General features: G+C 45.4%; 1 pseudogene; it reads right to left on the reverse strand.

Moving 5' to 3' along the window:
- Positions 1-12454: 12454 nt before the first annotated feature.
- Positions 12455-13964, reverse strand: LOC148007165 (sperm motility kinase Y pseudogene; annotated as a pseudogene).
- Positions 13965-19727: the final 5763 nt, after the last annotated feature.

A 19727-nucleotide genomic window follows, 5' to 3' on the forward strand; every position in this document is an offset into this window, starting at 1 on the left:
ATAGCATGTATGCTCTGCTCCAAGTGTAGACAGACACTCCCCATGCCTGTAGTCTGTGCTTGGAGTGTGGGTACACACTCTCCATGCAAACAGCTGTCTACGCACACACAGATGCCATTTTCATGATTTACACCTGTTATCTTTGATGTTTCTTTTAAAAGACAATCATATAAAGTTACTGTGATTTTGTGCTGGCTTTCTTTACCCATCCCACAGATGAATATTGGAAGGAGACTCTGGGATCTGCATGGGCTCCTCCTTATGCCCATACCCTGACCCCATTGCACACTTTTAGGCAGAGGCATGGCAGAGCGTGGCCTGTAATTGTCCTGTCCATTCCCTATGGATTGTGACCACAGTCTGCAGTTCTGCACAGCCTGGCATCCAAGGAAATTGGTATAGTTCCCTACAATGTCTCCACAGGCCCAGAGGAAGGACATAAATAGAATCTTTATGAGACCCAAGTGGCTTCTCAGGGTCAGCCAATGCTCTTGGCTCCTTCTTGTCTCTGAAGACACAGGGCACAGGTCCTGACCTGCATGCACCTGTAGCTGCTGCACACACTAAGGATGACTTGTGCTGGCCTCTGATGCTTCTGGGAGTCCTGAAAACCACAATCCCTGGGCCAAGGGGACTAGTGAGGGACAAGTGAGCACAAGGCCCCTGCCTGCTCCCTGGAGACCAGAAACCCCAGCAGGGTTCTCACTGCTGTGTTCCCCAAGATAATCACAAGCACCTGTTACAGCAGGTCATGCTCTGGTGGGAAAGGCAGACAGGCACATCCAAGGCTGTTCTGTGGCCATGCTGGGCCTGCCTGCTCTTCAGGGGCATACTCTGCCATGCCACTCAGCATATCCCAAGCTGTGTCTGGAGTGCTTTGGTCTCACAGGAATGCTGTGTTCATGGAGACACTGACAAACTAAGGACCAAGACCCTGTCAAGTACCCATCCACACATGACTCCTGCCAGGAATCAGCAGTATGGGCAACCACGTAAACATGGAGACATGGATTATTTCTTCCTTGGGAGCACTTGTGAACCAGAGGGTCAGGTGACAAGCTCTAGACCAGGAAAGGATCAGGAGGAGCAGAGTGACCTCACCTGAACTTGAGGAATAGGGAACCCAGCAAGGGGAGTGACCACCCCTGGTTCACACAATTTAGGGACATATGTGGTGGGAAGAAGCTAAGTTGAGGCAGCCTGGACACATCCCAAGATAGCAGGTGATTGGGGGGGGGGCGGTGTAGGCTTGCATGAAATGATGTGTGTGTGTGTGTGTGTGTGTGTGTGTGTGTGTGTGTGTGCCTGTGTATGTCTGTGGATGGGCCTATCCTGACACCAGACCTGACCGATGCCAGGCACCCACAGTTGGCACAGACACCACTTTACAATAGGGTTTTTGTTCCCAAAGGTTTTCTAATGGAAGGTAATATGAGTCTTGTACAGGGCTAGTTCACCAGATTTTGTACGAAAGATGAAATCTGATCTTTAGAGATTGGAGTCTGAGCTAGCCTTGTGGACCCTCCTCTTCCCACTGTTCCCAGTCTGTTTCGTGTCACAATGTCCAGGGAATAGAACCCTCAGTTCTGCCAGCACCTCTGTGTGAGGCATTGCATCAGCTGACATCCAGAATGGTTGTCCCAACTCCACATGTTCTGGCCGAGGTCAAGATGCACACAAGAAGGCCTAGATGAGGAGGTACTGCCCCACCCAGCCAGACAGACTTTATCTACTCTAACAGATGTTAGGAGGAGGTGCAGATATGACTCACAAAAATGCATCCACTATTGGGCTCAACTACCAAGAACCTGTGAGCAGCAGTGACATTCAAGTCTCCTCTCATCCAAGTAAAGGGACATCAAATACTTCTTTGGACCCTGGGCAGTAAAGAAATCTTGAGGGCTCCATGAGTAGATAACATACCATGAACCATATCAGAGCCCATGGACTGTACCTGCTTGATGACCCTGGACCTCCTTGGCTAAGGTGAGGAGAGGAGACCCCAAACAGCCCTATACCAATGACTCAGAAACACTGTCAGACAGGATGGACCAGCCTCCACAACCTGAGATGTGCAGTAAGGGTTCTTTTCCATTCCGTACAAAGATGTCTGGTTTGCAGAGTCTCAAATGGATCTGAGACATACTGCAAGGGAGGCTTTGTGTTGGGTGCAGTAGTTAAAACCAGGACATGAGAAGGGTAACTGCAGAGCTGTGATCTCGGAAATTCTGCAGTACCCAGTTTGGATTATTGGAGCCTAGGCAGGCCTTGCAGTCATAGACCTCCCTCTACTGCCCATGTCCCTTCATGACACCTTCTCCAGCATGCATCAGCTCCATATCCTGCCCAACATACCTTAGGGTCCCTGATAATTCCAGATACTTTAATGTTCTCCCAGGCTGCACTGTGGGCTCTTGTGTGCCTCACATTCATCCTAGAAGTTCTTGGGAGCCTCCATGCCATGGCATAGGTTATCTTTGTGTCCACACTGAGCCGAGTGATTCCATCCAGTACAGGATTCTCTCCCTATTGTTGAATTTTGACACTTATGTCTTTAGGAATGACTCTGCATGTGGTCAACACACACTACCCTGGAAGACCCGAGAGTTCAAGGACGGCCAACTTTCACTTAAGCAAACTTGTCCACAGACTGCGTGGGTCCCATCAGCTGAGAGTAGCCTCCACATTGCAGTGATGTGCAAACTTCTGCTTTTAAGTCATGATGGACTTAGGATCTAACCTGAGGACCATACACAAGGCACAAGTAGGTGATGTGTAAATGAGGCATGTTACTGGGTCAGGTCTTCAGTGCAGTGTCTTAAGCTGACAGGCTTTTGGGAGGGCATATGCTTCTCTATTAAATGAGCTGGCTCCTCTGAAGGCCTCAACTCTGCTGTGTCTGCCGCTCATGCTCCCTCCTCCAAGAATCTAACTGTCCCTAGCTCTCTGTGACTGGCTGGTCAGTCAGCCTTCATGCCACTCCACAGCCACTCTACAACACAAAGCCCACACTGTCCTCTGCAGAAGTTTCACAGGGCTGCTGCTTTAGTCTCTCTGTTGCGCTATGGGGGTCCAAAGTCAAGTTTCTTAGGTCCCTAGGGGTCCCTGAAAAGGCTTTAGAACAAGGTAGAGGTGAAGAAATCAGGAAATAAACTCCTGCAGTACTTCATGACTACCACTGGAGGGCTCTACACCTTTCTGGTCCTAGTGTGCCACTCAGCAAGCCCTCTCACTCACTCTAAGGTTCTGAGCCTGATGGAGAGGACTCCTGCTAAACCCAGTGTTCCCAAGAAACTGGCTGTATCGGCAGGGCTAACTGTAGAGGATTCTCCACAACCCTGAGAACACAATTTGGAAATCTCAGGTAGGCAGGGTGTGTGTGGGAGCAACCAGGGCTGGATGGAGACCTTACCCAGAATTTGATCTCCAGCCCTGCATTCTGATTAGCATGAACTACACTCCTGTGAAGGTCTCTGGGTGGTTCCTGAAATTAGGTGGAGGAAGAGGAGGAGAAGGAGGAGGAGGAGGAGAAGGAGAAGGAGGAAGAAGAAGAGGAGGAGAAGAAGGAGGGGGAGGAGGAGGAGGAAGAGGAAAAAACAAGTAAGCAAGGACAAGACAGTCGCATGGCCTGTACTCACTGCAGTGGCCCATCGTATCCTAGGTGTTTTCCTGCCCTAACTGTGAAGCAGGAACCAAACACCACTCCTCATGGGACTGTCTGAGATGAGGCCAGCTGTGGGTCTGAACTGTCAGCAAGGACAGGAGCTGTCTGTGCCATACATCAAAGCATAGTGTCCCACATAAGCCCGTCTCACAAATGATGCCATCTCCTCCCCAGAGTGGCTCAAGTAAGGGTTAGGAGTGCCTCATGAATGCCAAGCTCTCCCCTACTCCTGCAGACCCATGAATGGTGCCTTCTCAGGGCCCATCAATCCTGAGCCCAGGGAGCAGCCAGAGGGCATATTCATGCGATTTCATACTCAGGTCAATCTGCTATCCTGTACCCCATGAGTCGGGACTGAACCTCAGTGCTCAAGACCACTTGTTTTTTTCTGGACAAGACTTTCAGAATGTGGTCACACACAGTGTTAGTGACACATTGCATGCCCATGACTGGCATTCATTGTAGCCCTGAGCACCCAGGGATTCAGATCAGCATTGGCCAGATCAGACTCTTTGCTACCTGGTTCTATAGCTCACCTCCACTGTAGTTCCATGTGTCCTGACTGCTGCAGCTGCTCCAGAAGCTACCAGATGTCTTCCCACAGAATCGTACTGTAATGTGGGCTCATCCACAGACATCTCACACTCTCCCTGCTGGGAGTTAGGCTGGATGCCTCCTGTGTGGGAGCTGCCTTGCCTTGTGGAGCAGAGAGAGAAGCAGTGGAGGAGATGTTGTCTGTTGCTCTTATTGTCCTCAGTGCCCGGGGCTTCCCTGTGGTTTGGGTTCAGATCCAGCTCCAGTGAATCACTGATTAATTCAGCCCATAGAAGCTGCAAACACCGCAGCAGCTCTCTGCTCCCAGACCCGGTGAGAGAGAGACCCAACCGCCTGGTCAGGTCGGCACTCCTGAGGCTTCAGAGCAGAAGAGACCACCAACACTGCTCACCCCTGCCCACATCCCTGGCCCAAGAGGAAACTGTATAAGGCCTCTGGGCTCCCGTGAGGGAGGGCCCAGGAGCGGCAGGACCCCTGCCTGAGACACCGCCGGAACCTGAAAGAAACAGACCAGATAAACAGTTCTCTGCACCCAAATCCCGTGGGAGGGAGAGCTAAACCTTCAGAGAGGCAGACAAGCCTGGGAAACCAGAAGAGACTGCTCCCTGCACACACATCTCGGACGCCAGAGGAAAAAACCAAAGACCATCTGGAACCCTGGTGCACTGAAGCTCCCGGAAGGGGAGGCACAGGTCTTCCTGGTTGCTGCCGCTGCAGAGAGCCCGTGGGCAGCACCCCACGAGCGAACTTGAGCCTCAGGACCACAGGTAAGACCAAATTTTCTGCTGCAAGAAAGCTGCCTGGTGAACTCAAGACACAGGCCCACAGGAACAGCTGAAAGACCTGTAGAGAGGAAAAACTACACGCCCGAAAGCAGAACACTCTGTCCCCATAACTGACTGAAAGAGAGGAAAACAGGTCTACAGCACTCCTGACACACAGGCTTATAGGACAGTCTAGCCACTGTCAGAAATAGCAGAACAAAGTAACACTAGAGATAATCTGATGGCGAAAGGCAAGCGCAGGAACACAAGCAACAGAAACCAAGACTACATGGCATCATCGGAGCCCAATTCTCCCACCAAAGCAAACACGGAAGATCCAAACACACCAGAAAAGCAAGATCTAGTTTCAAAATCATATTTGATCATGATGCTGGAGGACTTCAAGAAAGACATGAAGAACTCCCTTAGAGAACAAGTAGAAGCCTACAGAGAGGAATCGCAAAAATGCCTGAAAGAATCGCAAAAATCCCTGAAAGAATTCCAGGAAAACATAAATAAACAAGTAGAAGCCCATAGAGAGGAGACACAAAAATCCCTGAAAGAATTCCAGGAAAACACAATCAAACAGTTGAAGGAATTAAAAATGGAAATAAAAGCAATCAAGAAAGAACACATGGAAACAACCCTGGATATAGAAAACCAAAAGAAGAGACAAGGAGCTGTAGATACGAGCTTCACCAACAGAATACAAGAGATGGAAGAGAGAATCTCAGGAGCAGAAGATTCCATAGAAATCATTGACTCAACTGTCAAAGATAATGTAAAGCGGAAAAAGCTACTGGTCCAAAACATACAGGAAATCCAGGACTCAATGAGAAGATCAAACCTAAGGATAATAGGCATAGAAGAGAGTGAAGAATCCCAGCTCAAAGGACCAGTAAATATCTTCAACAAAATCATAGAAGAAAACTTCCCTAACCTAAAAAAAGAGATATCCATAGACATACAAGAAGCCTACAGAACTCCAAATAGATTGGACCAGAAAAGAAACACCTCCCGTCACATAATTGTCAAAACACCAAATGCACAAAATAAAGAAAGAATATTAAAAGCAGTAAGGGAAAAAGGTCAAGTAACATATAAAGTGAGACCTATCAGAATCACACCAGACTTCTCGCCAGAAACTATGAAGGCCAGAAGATCCTGGACTGATGTCATACAGACCCTAAGAGAACACAAATGCCAGCCCAGGTTACTGTATCCAGCAAAACTCTCAATTAACATTGATGGAGAAACCAAGATATTCCATGACAAAACCAAATTTACAAATATCTTTCTACAAATCCAGCACTACAAAGGATAATAAATGGTAAAGCCCAACATAAGGAGGCAAGCTATACCCTAGAAGAAGCAAGAAACTAATCGTCTTGGCAACAAAACAAAGAGAATGAAAGCACACAAACATAACCTCACATCCAAATATGAATATAAAGGGAAACAATAATCACTATTCCTTAATATCTCTCAATATCAATGGCCTCAACTCCCCAATAAAAAGACATAGATTAACAAACTGGATACGCAACGAGGACCCTGCATTCTGCTGCCTACAGGAAACACAACTCAGAGACAAAGACAGACACTACCTCAGAGTGAAAGGCTGGAAAACAACTTTCCAAGAAATGGTCAGAAGAAGCAAGCTGGAGTAGCCATTCTAATATCAAATAAAATCAATTTCCAACTAAAAGTCATCAAAAAAGATAAGGAAGGACACTTCATATTCATCAAAGGAAAAATCAACCAAGATGAACTCTCAATCCTAAATATCTATGCCCCAAATACAAGGGCACCTACATACGTAAAAGAAACCTTACTAAAGCTCAAAACACACATTGCACCTCACACAATAATAGTGGGAGATTTCAACACACCACTCTCATCAATGGACAGATCATGGAAACAGAAATTAAACAGTGATGTCGACAGACTAAGAGAAGTCATGAGCCAAATGGACTTAACGGATATTTATAGAACATTCTATCCTAAAGCAAAAGGATATACCTTCTTCTCAGCTCCTCATGGTACTTTCTCCAAAATTGACCATATAATTGGTCAAAAAACGGGCCTCAACAGGTACAGAAAGATAGAAATAATCCCATGCGTGCTATCGGACCACCACGGCCTAAAACTGGTCTTCAATAACAATAAGGGAAGAATGCCCACATATACGTGGAAATTGAACAATGCTCTACTCAATGATAACCTGGTCAAGGAAGAAATAAAGAAAGAAATTAAAAACTTTTTAGAATTTAATGAAAATGAAAGTACAACATACCCAAACTTATGGGACACAATGAAAGCTGTGCTATGAGGAAAACTCATAGCGCTGAGTGCCTGCAGAAAGAAACAGGAAAGAGCATATGTCAGCAGCTTGACAGCACACCTAAAAGCTCTAGAACAAAAAGAAGCAAATACACCCAGGAGGAGTAGAAGGCAGGAAATAATCAAACTCAGAGCTGAAATCAACCAAGTAGAAACAAAAAGGACCATAGAAAGAATCAACAGAACCAAAAGTTGGTTCTTTGAGAAAATCAACAAGATAGATAAACCCTTAGCCAGACTAATGAGAGGACACAGAGAGTGCGTCCAAATTAACAAAATCAGAAATGAAAAGGGAGACATAACTACAGATTCAGAGGAAATTCAAAAAATCATCAGATCTTACTATAAAAACCTATATTCAACAAAATTTGAAAATCTTCAGGAAATGGACAATTTCCTAGACAGATACCAGGTATCGAAGTTAAATCAGGAACAGATAAACCAGTTAAACAACCCCATAACTCCTAAGGAAATAGAAGCAGTCATTAAAGGTCTCCCAACCAAAAAGAGCCCAGGTCCAGACGGGTTTAGTGCAGAATTCTATCAAACCTTCATAGAAGACCTCATACCAATATTATCCAAACTATTCCACAAAATTGAAACAGATGGAGCCCTACCGAATTCCTTCTACGAAGCCACAATTACTCTTATACCTAAACCACACAAAGACACAACAAAGAAAGAGAACTTCAGACCAATTTCCCTTATGAATATCGACGCAAAAATACTCAATAAAATTCTCGCAAACCGAATTCAAGAGCACATCAAAACAATCATCCACCATGATCAAGTAGGCTTCACCCCAGGCATGCAGGGATGGTTTAATATATGGAAAACCATCAACGTGATCCATCATATAAACAAACTGAAAGAACAGAACCACATGATCATTTCATTAGATGCTGAGAAAGCATTTGACAAAATTCAACCCCCTTTCATGATAAAAGTCCTGGAAAGAATAGGAATTCAAGGCCCATACCTAAACATAGTAAAAGCCATATACAGCAAACCAGTTGCTAACATTAAACTAAATGGAGAGAAACTTGAAGCAATCCCACTAAAATCAGGGACTAGACAAGGCTGCCCACTCTCTCCCTACTTATTCAATATAGTTCTTGAAGTTCTAGCCAGAGCAATCAGACAACAAAAGGAGATCAAGGGGATACAGATCGGAAAAGAAGAGGTCAAAATATCACTATTTGCAGATGACATGATAGTATATTTAAGTGATCCCAAAAGTTCCACCAGAGAACTACTAAAGCTGATAAACAACTTCAGCAAAGTGGCTGGATATAAAATTAACTCAAATAAATCAGTTGCCTTCCTCTATACAAAAGAGAAACAAGCCGAGAAAGAAATTAGGGAAACGACACCCTTCATAATAGACCCAAATAATATAAAGTACCTCGGTGTGACTTTAACCAAGCAAGTAAAAGATCTGTACAATAAGAACTTCAAGACACTGAGGAAAGAAATTGAAGAAGACCTCAGAAGATGGAAAGATCTCCCATGCTCATGGATTGGCAGGATTAATATAGTAAAAATGGCCATTTTACCAAAAGCGACCTACAGATTCAATGCAATCCCCATCAAAATACCAATCCAATTCTTCAAAGAGTTAGACAGAACAATTTGCAAATTCATCTGAAATAACAAAAAACCCAGGATAGCTAAAGCTATCCTCAACAATAAAAGGACTTCAGGGGGAATCACTATCCCTGAACTCAAGCAGTATTACAGAGCAATAGTGATAAAAAACTGCATGGTATTGGTACAGAGACAGACAGATAGACCAATGGAATAGAATTGAAGACCCAGAAATGAACCCACACACCTATGGTCACTTGATTTTTGACAAAGGAGCCAAAACCATCCAATGGAAAAAAGATAGCATTTTCAGCAAATGGTGCTGGTTCAACTGGAGGGCAACATGTAGAAGAATGCAGATCGATCCATGCTTATCACCCTGTACAAAGCTTAAGATAAAGTGGATCAAGGACCTCCACATCAAACCAGACACACTCAAACTAATAGAAGAAAAACTAGGGAAGCATCTGGAACACATGGGCACTGGAAAAAATTTCCTGAACAAAACACCAATGGCTTATGCTCTAAGATCAAGAATCGACAAATGGGATCTCATAAAACTGCAAAGCTTCTGTAAGGCAAAGGACACTGTGGTTAGGACAAAACGGCAACCAACAGATTGGGAAAAGATCTTTACCAATCCTACAACAGATAGAGGCCTTATATCCAAAATATACAAAGAACTCAAGAAGTTAGACCGCAGGGAAACAAATAACCCTATTAAAAAATGGGGTTCAGAGCTAAACAAAGAATTCACAGCTGAGGAATGCCGAATGGCTGAGAAACACCTAAAGAAATGTTCAACATCTTTAGTCATAAGGGAAATGCAAATCAAAACAACCCTGAGATTTCACCTCACACCAGTGAGAATGGCTAAGATCAAAAACTCAGGTGACAGCAGATGCTGGCGAGGATGTGGAGAAAGAGGAACACTCCTCCATTGTTGGTGGGATTGCAGACTGGTAAAACCATTCTGGAAATCAGTCTGGAGGTTCCTCAGAAAATTGGACATTGAACTGCCTTAGGATCCAGCTATACCTCTCTTGGGCATATACCCAAAAGATGCCTCAACATATAAAAGAGACACGTGCTCCACTATGTTCATCGCAGCCTTATTTATAATAGCCAGAAGATGGAAAGAACCCAGATGCCCTTCAACAGAGGAATGGATACAGAAAATGTGGTACATCTACACAATGGAATATTACTCAGCTATGAAAAACAACGAGTTTATGAAATTCGTAGGCAAATGGTTGGAACTGGAAAATATCATCCTGAGTGAGCTAACCCAATCACAGAAAGACATACATGGTATGCACTCATTTATAAGTGGCTATTAGCCCAAATGCTTGAATTACCCTAGATCCCTAGAACAAACGAAACTCAAGACGGATGATCAAAATGTGAATGCTTCACTCCTTCTTTAAATGAGGAAAAAGAATACCCTTGGCAGGGAAGGGAGAGGCAAAGATTAAAACAGAGACTGAAGGAACACCCATTCAGATCCTGCCCCACATGTGGCCCATACATATACAGCCACCTAATTAGACAAGATGGATGAAGCAAAGAAGTGCAGACCGACAGGAGCCGGATGTAGATCTCTCCTGAGAGACACAGCCAGAATACAGCAAATACAGAGGCGAATGCCAGCAGCAAACCACTGAACTGAGAATAGGTCCCCTATTGAAGGAATCAGAGAAAGAACTGGAAGAGCTTGAAGGGGCTCGAGACCCCAAAAGTACAACAATGCCAAGCAACCAGAGCTTCCAGGGACTAAGCCACTACCTAAAGACTATACATGGACTGACCCTGGACTCTGACCCCATAGGTAGCAATGAATATCCTAGTAAGAGCACCAGTGGAAGGGGAAGCCCTGGGTCCTGCTAAGACTGAACCCCCAGTGAACTATACTATGGGGGGAGGGCGGCAATGGGGGGAGGGTTGGGAGGGGAACACCCATAAGGAAGGGGAGGGGGGAGGGGGATGTTTGCCTGGAAACCGGGAAAGGGAATAACACTCGAAATGTATATAAGAAATACTCAAGTTAATAAAAAAAAAAAAAAAAAGAAGAAGCTGCAAACACCATGGGGCACAGGGTAGACCAGGAATGAGGGGCAACCAAGCAATCCAGGACCCTGTGGGGATCAGGGAAGCCAATAATCCCGGTCACCTCCCTGGCAGGCTGCAAGGCCAGGAGCTCTGTGCGCCCTGACAGAGGTAGATGGGACCCTGACTCCCACAAAACGCTCCTTCAGACCTATGACATCATCAGCTTTGAGAAAGTCGTCCTCATTAAGGACTTTCCGCACAGCTTGCACTGCCATCTAACTCTGTCTTCCAGGGGTGATCCTCTTCAGGAATATTGACATGTCTTCTATGAATGGTTAATATTCTGATAATTTGTTTCATAAACATTGCTCAGCATAGTATCTGTCTCCAAAAGAAGTCATTCAGCAATTATCCCAGGACAGGGAAGCAAAGTCCTCCTTCTCTTCCTCCTCCTCCTACCCCTCCTCCTCCTTCTCCTCCTCCTTCTTCTCCTCCTATTCCACTTCTCCTATTCCTTCTCCTCCAGATTTTTCTCCTCCTCCTCCTGCTCTGCCTCCTCCTCCTGCTCTGCCTCCTCCTCCTCCTCCTCCTCCTCTTCCTCTTCTCCTCTTCCTCCTTCTGCTACTGCTAATGCTGCTGGTGCTATTGCTGTTACTCCTGTTGGTGCTGTAGCTTCTGCTGGTGTCTTTTCATTGGCCATGTGTCTGAAATCACCACCTGTTTATACACAGGTTATGACAGAATTTCAAGATGGCACTGTGAAAGAAAAAAAGAATTTATTCTAAGCAAAAAAAATATGAGGTAGAATACTTAGATAACCATTTGGAGCTTTGATTGCTTTATTATTTTATTACTTCTTCTCTTCTACTTCTCACTTAAGATTTTTGAAAGAAATCATTTAGAAATGTTACCAATCAGTAGGCCTTAGGAACAAAAAAAATCAGTATGCAAAAAACTATGCATGCATCCAGGATTCTGACCATCAACAATAACCCACAAACAGGTTGTTGATACTTATTCAATGACAAACCTTGTTATTAATTTTAAGGCTTAATGGAATGGGACGTCACATTTGAAAAGATAAGACTCTGTTCTGCAGCACTTGGAATTGATGCCCACATGTGCTAGGACCAGTAGCCCATGGAAGAGTCCAAGATCCCATGAACCTCTAGTCCTCACCCTGTGGGAGCTATTGGCCTAAGGGGGGGATGGAGTCCATCTGAAGGGATGGGTCAACAAGACAATTCTGTAGAGTGGGGAACTCATCAATCCTATTGGGTCCCTGCTGGGAAGAGGAGAAATCAAGAAGAGGCAGGAGGCTTGGTGTTGGGGAAACCTCATAAAGAACTTAGAGAAGATACAAGGTAAGAATTGTGGGGAAAATGGAAACCAGAGACAAGAGGAAGGAGGAGCATAGAGCAAACTGGAAAGGACAAAGCACAAAGGTACCTGGGCTATGCCTGCTGCTTGTTCTCTGGACTCTCCCTGTGGCTCATTTCTCGGGTGAGATGCTGTTCTGCCCCAGGCGAGGTTTCTTTCTCCTTGGCAAGCAGCAACAAAGATTAATCAGGGCATTTGCTATATTCATGGTCCACACCTTAAAACCTCTGTGCCGGACCCTGCTGGAGATGGGCTTATCCTCTAATGGGGCTCTGTGGGAGAGTAGATTATCTTCTTTTATTTCCTTGTTGCTACTCTTCTCACTGAAGAGGCTTGTTGTTTGAATGCATGGGACACTCATGGCACATTTGTGATAGTGGTAGTGCCCTGAGAGGACCAGGCACAGTTGACCTTCTTCCTCCTTTTGGATGAGCCTTCTGGCCATACTGAGATACTTGACCGTGGGAGAATGACACCTGCAAGGTGCCAAGGACTGGCAGGCTTCCACTCCTCTTTCTTTGTAATCTAAAAGCACCTGCAGGATTAAGGCTAGGAAATGGGGCTGCAATGGGACGCACTTGCTGTGCCTGGGCTGTGCAGCCATACCCCGGGAGGGCCTGCTGTTGTAGGAAGTAATAAGTTGCCATTTCCTCATTATATTTTCTTTTTATTAGGGAGTATTTTATTACAGAGGCTTGAAATCCCATGCATTTCATCGCACCCAAAATTTCAGGGTCTGGCCTGAGGGGAAGCAGTTCTTCACAACGACCTGTGAACCCCTTCCCGTGTTCTTTGAACCAGGCGTGTTTCATCACCTGGCTGGCTGTTGGTCTATACATTGGATTTACTGTTAGTAATTGACTAAGAAGGTTCTTCAGTTCTTCTGAAACCCCACAGGGGGCAGGATACACGCCTGCAACAACTTGTATTTGTAATTCTTGGATGATCACAGAATCAAATGGGAGCTTTCCCACTACCATATAATACAAGACCACTCCTATTGTCCACATGTCATTCTTCATCCCGTCATACAGAAGTCCAAGGAAGAGTTCCGGGGAACCAAAAGAGTACGCACCGCAGTGCTGGTTTAGCATATGTCCAGGTTGTGTTTCGGTGCTAAGGCGAAAGTCGATGACTTTGACCTTTTTGTTTTTATCGATCATTATATTGTCCACTTTCAGGTCTCGGTGAACAATCCCCTTTCCATGGCAGTAGCTCACTGCTGACAATCTCTGTTCAAATATTTGCCGGGCCTCATCCTCCTCTATGTGCCCTGACTCTCTGATGTACTGGTGGAGTTGTTGGCCTTCCACCAGCTCCATTATGAGGTATATTCTAGTTTTGTTTTCAATGACTTGTAAGAGAGAAACAATGTTGGGGTGGTTGATCTTTCTCATTATGTTTGCTTCTGTCATGGCTGGCCGGAACCACTGCTTGTTCTTTCGGAGAACTTTGACCGCCACTGGGGTTCCTGTGAGCTGGTGGTGGGCCAGGAGGACCTTGGCATGGCTTCCTTTTCCAATAGTCTTCAGTACTTTATATTGGGAATGAAAGGTTCCCTCCTGAGAGATACTGGGATCGGGCGTAGGAGGGGCTAACTCCTTCTCAATCTCTGTAGGCATTTTATCAGTACTAATGCTACCTAAAAATAAAAAAAAAATGGAATCAAATAATGAAAAAGATGGAGCAATTCAGGAACTAAAATTACACATGTGGAACCTAAAAGAAACAAACAAAACAAAAAGAAAAAAAATAAAAATAAAGAAAAGACTAGACTAGAAAAATAGAATAAAATTATGAAAAGGGGGAAAATATGAAGAATCATAAGTAAAAGCCACCCAAATAACCAACCCCAAAAGAGAAAGCCAAGAGCACACACATACTAAATGCAATGATGAAAATAAAAATCGTCATACTACAATAGGATTGGGCAGCCAAATCAATACTGTGAATGGATGTAGTTTGAAGAAAAAGGTCAGATGAAAGAAACGAGAGGAGAAACAATTAGTATAAGACAAAACAAAGAAATGTAAAAAGCCACCACTTAAGGGAAACTCCATTGAATTTCAGGACCTAGTGATCCACAAAAATCCACAACTCTCCAGAGCAAAATACTGAAAATTAAAATTAACCAACCACAAGGAATAAGGCTGTTAAATATCAGTGAACAGTAAACCTTAAACAAAGGCCGAAGAGTCAAAGTGTCACAAAGGGCAAATTTGTATAAAGACTAAGCCAATGATTGCTTGTACTCAATAGAGAAACAGGAATAATGTAAAAGGATGAAACCGCAGGACATTGAAAATGGAGATAGAGTGAATCATCCGACTGCACAAATGTATATGATCAAAGCAATAATATAGCATGTGAGAACATAAAAACCACCACCAAAAAATGAAACCAGCAATCCATAAGAAAGAAAGAAAGAAAGAAAGAAAGAAAGAAAGAAAGAAAGAAAGAAAGAAAGAAAGAAAGATCAAAACCACAATAAGGAAATAGCCAGTGGTCTTGAGAATATATGGCCTAATTCTATCTCTTAAACACAGAAAAAAAAAATCAAACCATAAATGAGCAGGCAGCCGTCTACGTAGGCCTTTAACCTGATATTATGGGGTTGGCATATCAAAATCCTGGGAGCCACTGGTCAGCCAACACAGGTACTTGGGCAGCTGCAGGCCAGTGAGAGATCCTGTCTTGAAAATGAGGTTGATGACCTAACTTAGGAACAGGAGCCCGGGCTGACTTCTGGCCTCTACACTCTCTTGCACTGAGGTGAAGGTAATATAGATACAAGAAGGGGCAAAAGGGGATGGGAACGTGTGTACACACACACACACACACACACACACACACACACACACACACACATAGGCACACACAGAAGCACACACAGAAATACACAAAAGTGTACTTATACTCACACAGACAAACTCTTACAAACACCCAGATTCACACAAAACCCAATCACATATGAACAGGTACACACATACTTACACACAAGCACACCAATAAAAACGCACATCACAGACACACACAAACATACACACAGGGACACACACATGCACAAGAAAACGTACACACATACAAACACATACACACAAACAAACCTGTAAACTCACACACTCCTACATATACTGACAAACACGGGCGAAAGTGTACACACAGTCACACACAAGCAAATCTGTCAACACACATCATCCTACACACATAGACACATACACATATACACAGTACAGTAAAATCCGATACAACCACACACAGCTCACTAGATACAACCAAGTCGCAGAGGGCTCCACTCCACACCTCCTCTCAAAGCACCCAAAGAAATCCAGGCCTGGCTACAGCTTAACATCTGTTGGCTGGACCTCCTCACAGTCGCTCCTCATGAGGTCACAATAGGACCTGTCATGACATGGTTGGGAAGCGCTTCAAGGCTCTGGCTTCTGTGGGCTATGGAGAGACTTTAGGCTTTTAGAAATCAAAGCCTGTAAGATGTTTACCTCTCCTCAGTTCTCTGTTTTGAATATTTGCTGTGCCTCCTGCTTTAAAGTCCTCATGTCTATGCTCGCTGTGTCACTTTTTCTTTGAATTCTGAATGATTAGCCTCAAACTGATGGTACAGATTTTAAAAAATGAAAAAGGCAAAGCTGTGTTTCTAAACTGACCCATCAAGATGACACTGTTCTCATAAATCCTCAGAAAGGCTCTAGGTTATCATCAGACACCTGAGACAAAGCTGCAGGGATAGGCAGAGCACTTGCCTCCCAAGGGTGAGGACTTGAGTTTGAATCCCCAAAACCCCCATCAATGTTGGATGCATCAGCAAAGCCCACAAGCTCAGCATCTGTGGAGTGGGGAGGGGTTGGGGCTTGAAGACAGGTAGTCTGACATGCAGGCGTGAGGACCTGTCAGAGGATGGCCTCTGACAGGACATGGGGTAGTGGTATGCATGGACACCTAGGCACATAAGGGGGTATGCATACACATGCAGACACTTCCTCTCACACAGAGGTTGGCATGATGTATAGAAAACCAAGTCCATCCTGAGTGTAGGGCTCACTTTAAATATTAAGGTCCAGTGATGGAACAGGCGTGTATGAGAACAAGGAGCTCTGTGCAACTTGGGACCAGAAGGAACAGAGTGGCTGTGCTGACACAGTTGAAATAAATTCTCAATCACAGTCTGTGACAGCCAGGCCACAGGACCCAGGCAGCTGAGTTATTTGTGAGCAGCCAGTGCAGCCAGAAGCTAACTATTGAGCACTGACTGGCCCAAGCCCAGAAAGGGTCTCTGTTTTTCAGAGTGCTGGGGGCAGAGCAGTGTGTAGCGCTTTCCTTCTGAAGACTCTTCTGGGGTTTTGAATCCCCTGGAGAGGACCCTCATGGCTGCAGACAACAGCCTGGGAGGAAAGATCCTCATCTGTGGAGTTCATTGAAAGACCTGAGAGCAGAAAAGGAAAGAAACAGCAAAATGTGCCACCTCTGCTCACTGTGGTTCAGCTTCTGCCTTTGCAGCTGAGCTCAGGTGCCCTGGAGTCCTCCCTAGCCTGAGTCAGTGATCTCAAGTTCAAGTCCCTACTTCCTGGTTTGTAGTATCAAACAAAGCACAGTTTCAGGCAAGAAAAGCTGTGAACACCATCTAGACATTGTTGTCTACATTTGAGGGGGACTGTTGAGCCCCAAAGGGAGCAAGGGTTACAAGGTCAGGTATTACAATAATGGCCAAGGTTGGAATCCAAGTCCCAATCTCCCTTTGCTCTGGGCAGAGGGTAGGCCTGGCAATTGGTTCTTGCTGTGTACATGGGGAGAATCAAAGGGACTTATGGGATCGCTGGCACAGACCGGCCCAAGCATGGCTTAGGGAGCCTCACACCAACTCAATATTTGATGTGTTCCCAGCTTTGTCTACCACCCTCAGCTGTGTGCCATTTTCCCTGCCTCGTGCAAGGGACTCTAAATATCTTCCTATAGAAGGCGATCAAGGAGGAGTTGCACAAGGAGAGGTGGCGCTCTGTGGGGAGGTTCACATGGGCTAACATATTAGAGGGCCACAGTCCCAGGACTGATACTGGGTGGACACTCTCCTCTGACATCCAACACAGAGATCTTTGACAGTGATCAAGAGAAGGCTTCTCTGAATAGCTGTGCAGAGCACCTCCGATTCATGGACTCAGGACTGACACCCATAGGATGCTTTTGAGGAGCCGATTGTGATTCAAGGGCTCATCTGCCTGGGTCCATGTGCCTCTAGAGATGAGCCCAGGACTTGGCTGTGGATGGTTATGGGGTCAGATCAGAGGATGGGAGGGGGCTTGTCCTTGGCTCCTGGGAGTAGTGCAATTTTTCTTTCCGTGCTCCTGCTTTTTTTGATTTTCTTTCCCTTGGCATAAGGAGGGACTGGAAGAAGTCTGTCTATGGGGAGTGAGGCTGTCTGGGAAACTGCTCGCTATTCTACATTGTCAAGCAGCTGGGGGCTTGGGGTTGTTGGCAGGATAACCTCTGCACCATTCCAGTCTGCTTCTCTCCACTTTATCCATGCATCCCTGTCCCAGGGCTGGGAGACCTGGATACAAATGTCCCACCTGTAGCTTCCAGTCCAGGGATGGAGTCCCTCAGTGAATGGATTCCAGATGGTTCTGTGTAAAGCAGCATCGAACAGGGTAGTTACTGAACATGTAGGTACATGCAGGAGGATACTGCACTGCACCCACCCACATTTCATATAAAACCAATCCTCATGCTCAGGTACTAATTGGTTCTATTTACACCTTTCACCATTTTTGCTACTCACTGTACTGTGAATGGTGAATTTTTATTGTTTCACTTCTGCAAAGAGACAGAGTTTAGCATTGGAGACTCCCTATAGCCTGGCTGGAAGGGAGGCCTTAACACCCATGTGTCCTTCTAGGAAAAAGCTCTTTCATAGGATGCCTCCCTGAGTCCCAGGATGTGTGGAGGGCTCTGGGCCCTATCCAGGGTTGACCTCAGTATATTAACGGGAGCAGAGGCTTCTCTCTGATAGAACAGTACCACCCTCCTGCAAGATGTCTATGATGGTTTGTATATGCTTAGCTCAGGGAGTGGCAATATTAGGAGGCGTGGTCTTGTTAAAGTAGGTGTGTCACTGTGGGCATGGGCTTTAAAACCCTTTTCCTATCCACATGCAAGCCAATCTTCCCCAAGCAGCCTTCACATCAACATGTAGACCTCTCACTTACTCTGGCACCATGACTGCCTGGATGCTGCCATGCTCCCAGCTTGATGATACTGGTCTGAGTCTCTGAACCTGCAATCCTGTGTCCATTAATGTTGTCCTCATAAGAGCTGCATTGGTCATGGTGTGTCTGTTCTCAGCAGTAAACCCCTAACTGAGACAATGTCAATGTTCCCTGCTCCAGCTTCCTGGCTATAGAAGCTTCACACATGACCGGTATTCTCTTGGGATATGGGCCTAATAGGCTCTAGGCTGTCTTCTTGATCTGAGAGTGCTAGGACATCCTGCTCCAAAGGGCATTGTTACTGTTCCCATGCAATACTGTGAAAACAGCAGCAGGCTCCTGCTTTCTTACCCCCTGAACACAATGCTGCCTTTTCCAGGATTGGATCCAACAGCTCTCAGAACCTCCTCAGGAACTATGTGTTTCCCAAGGATTACCTGCACTTGCTTACACAGCCCTATCCTGTGTTCTGAAAACTTTTCAAAGTCCATTCTTCTGAGACTGGTGAGTTCAGGACAGTAGTCCCAAGTGTCTTGTCCTATGCTGACAGTTCATTCTCATGAGGCATCACTTACCCTTGACAGAGGATTTTTCCAAGGGGCATTGGATGTGCAGGAGAATTGTGTGTGCTGACTCCTGTCAGATCAGCACAGGATACCATCAAGGCCCCATTTGCTCTTGATTTTGGAACTCATGGTCTTGGCACTGTCTTGTTGTTATTTAGGTCCCTGTCAGTCCCTAATTGAATTTTAGCATGGGAACCCAGGGCAGCTGCCTTCAAAGATATTCCTAGTATGGACCACATCTTCACCGTGCCAGACGTAAAGCACAACAAAACACCAGGCAGGCAGAGAACCCTCAGGGGCTGGAACTGGCATGTTCAAACACTCTGGCTTGACCTTGGCCAGCACAGATTCAGAGCACAGCTTCTATGTAGGAAGATCTCCTTCCTCCTCTCAGAGTTTAGGACATCTAGAGTTAGGCTACGGTGCTGGCACACATGTGAGCAGGGTCAGCACTCTGGGCTTGTTCAGTGTCAAAGCCTGCCTGCCACCCCTGTGTCACAGTCACAGCAGCCCATCTCATGAGAATTCTAGGGGTGCTGATATCCTGGGTGACTACTCCATGTTCTGCTGCTAGTTTCTTTGCTTCCACATGGACAACTGA

Source organism: Rattus norvegicus, chromosome 1 (assembly GCF_021556685.1).
Source record: "Rattus norvegicus strain SHRSP/BbbUtx chromosome 1, alternate assembly SHRSP_T2T, whole genome shotgun sequence".
Lineage (NCBI taxonomy): Eukaryota > Metazoa > Chordata > Mammalia > Rodentia > Muridae > Rattus > Rattus norvegicus.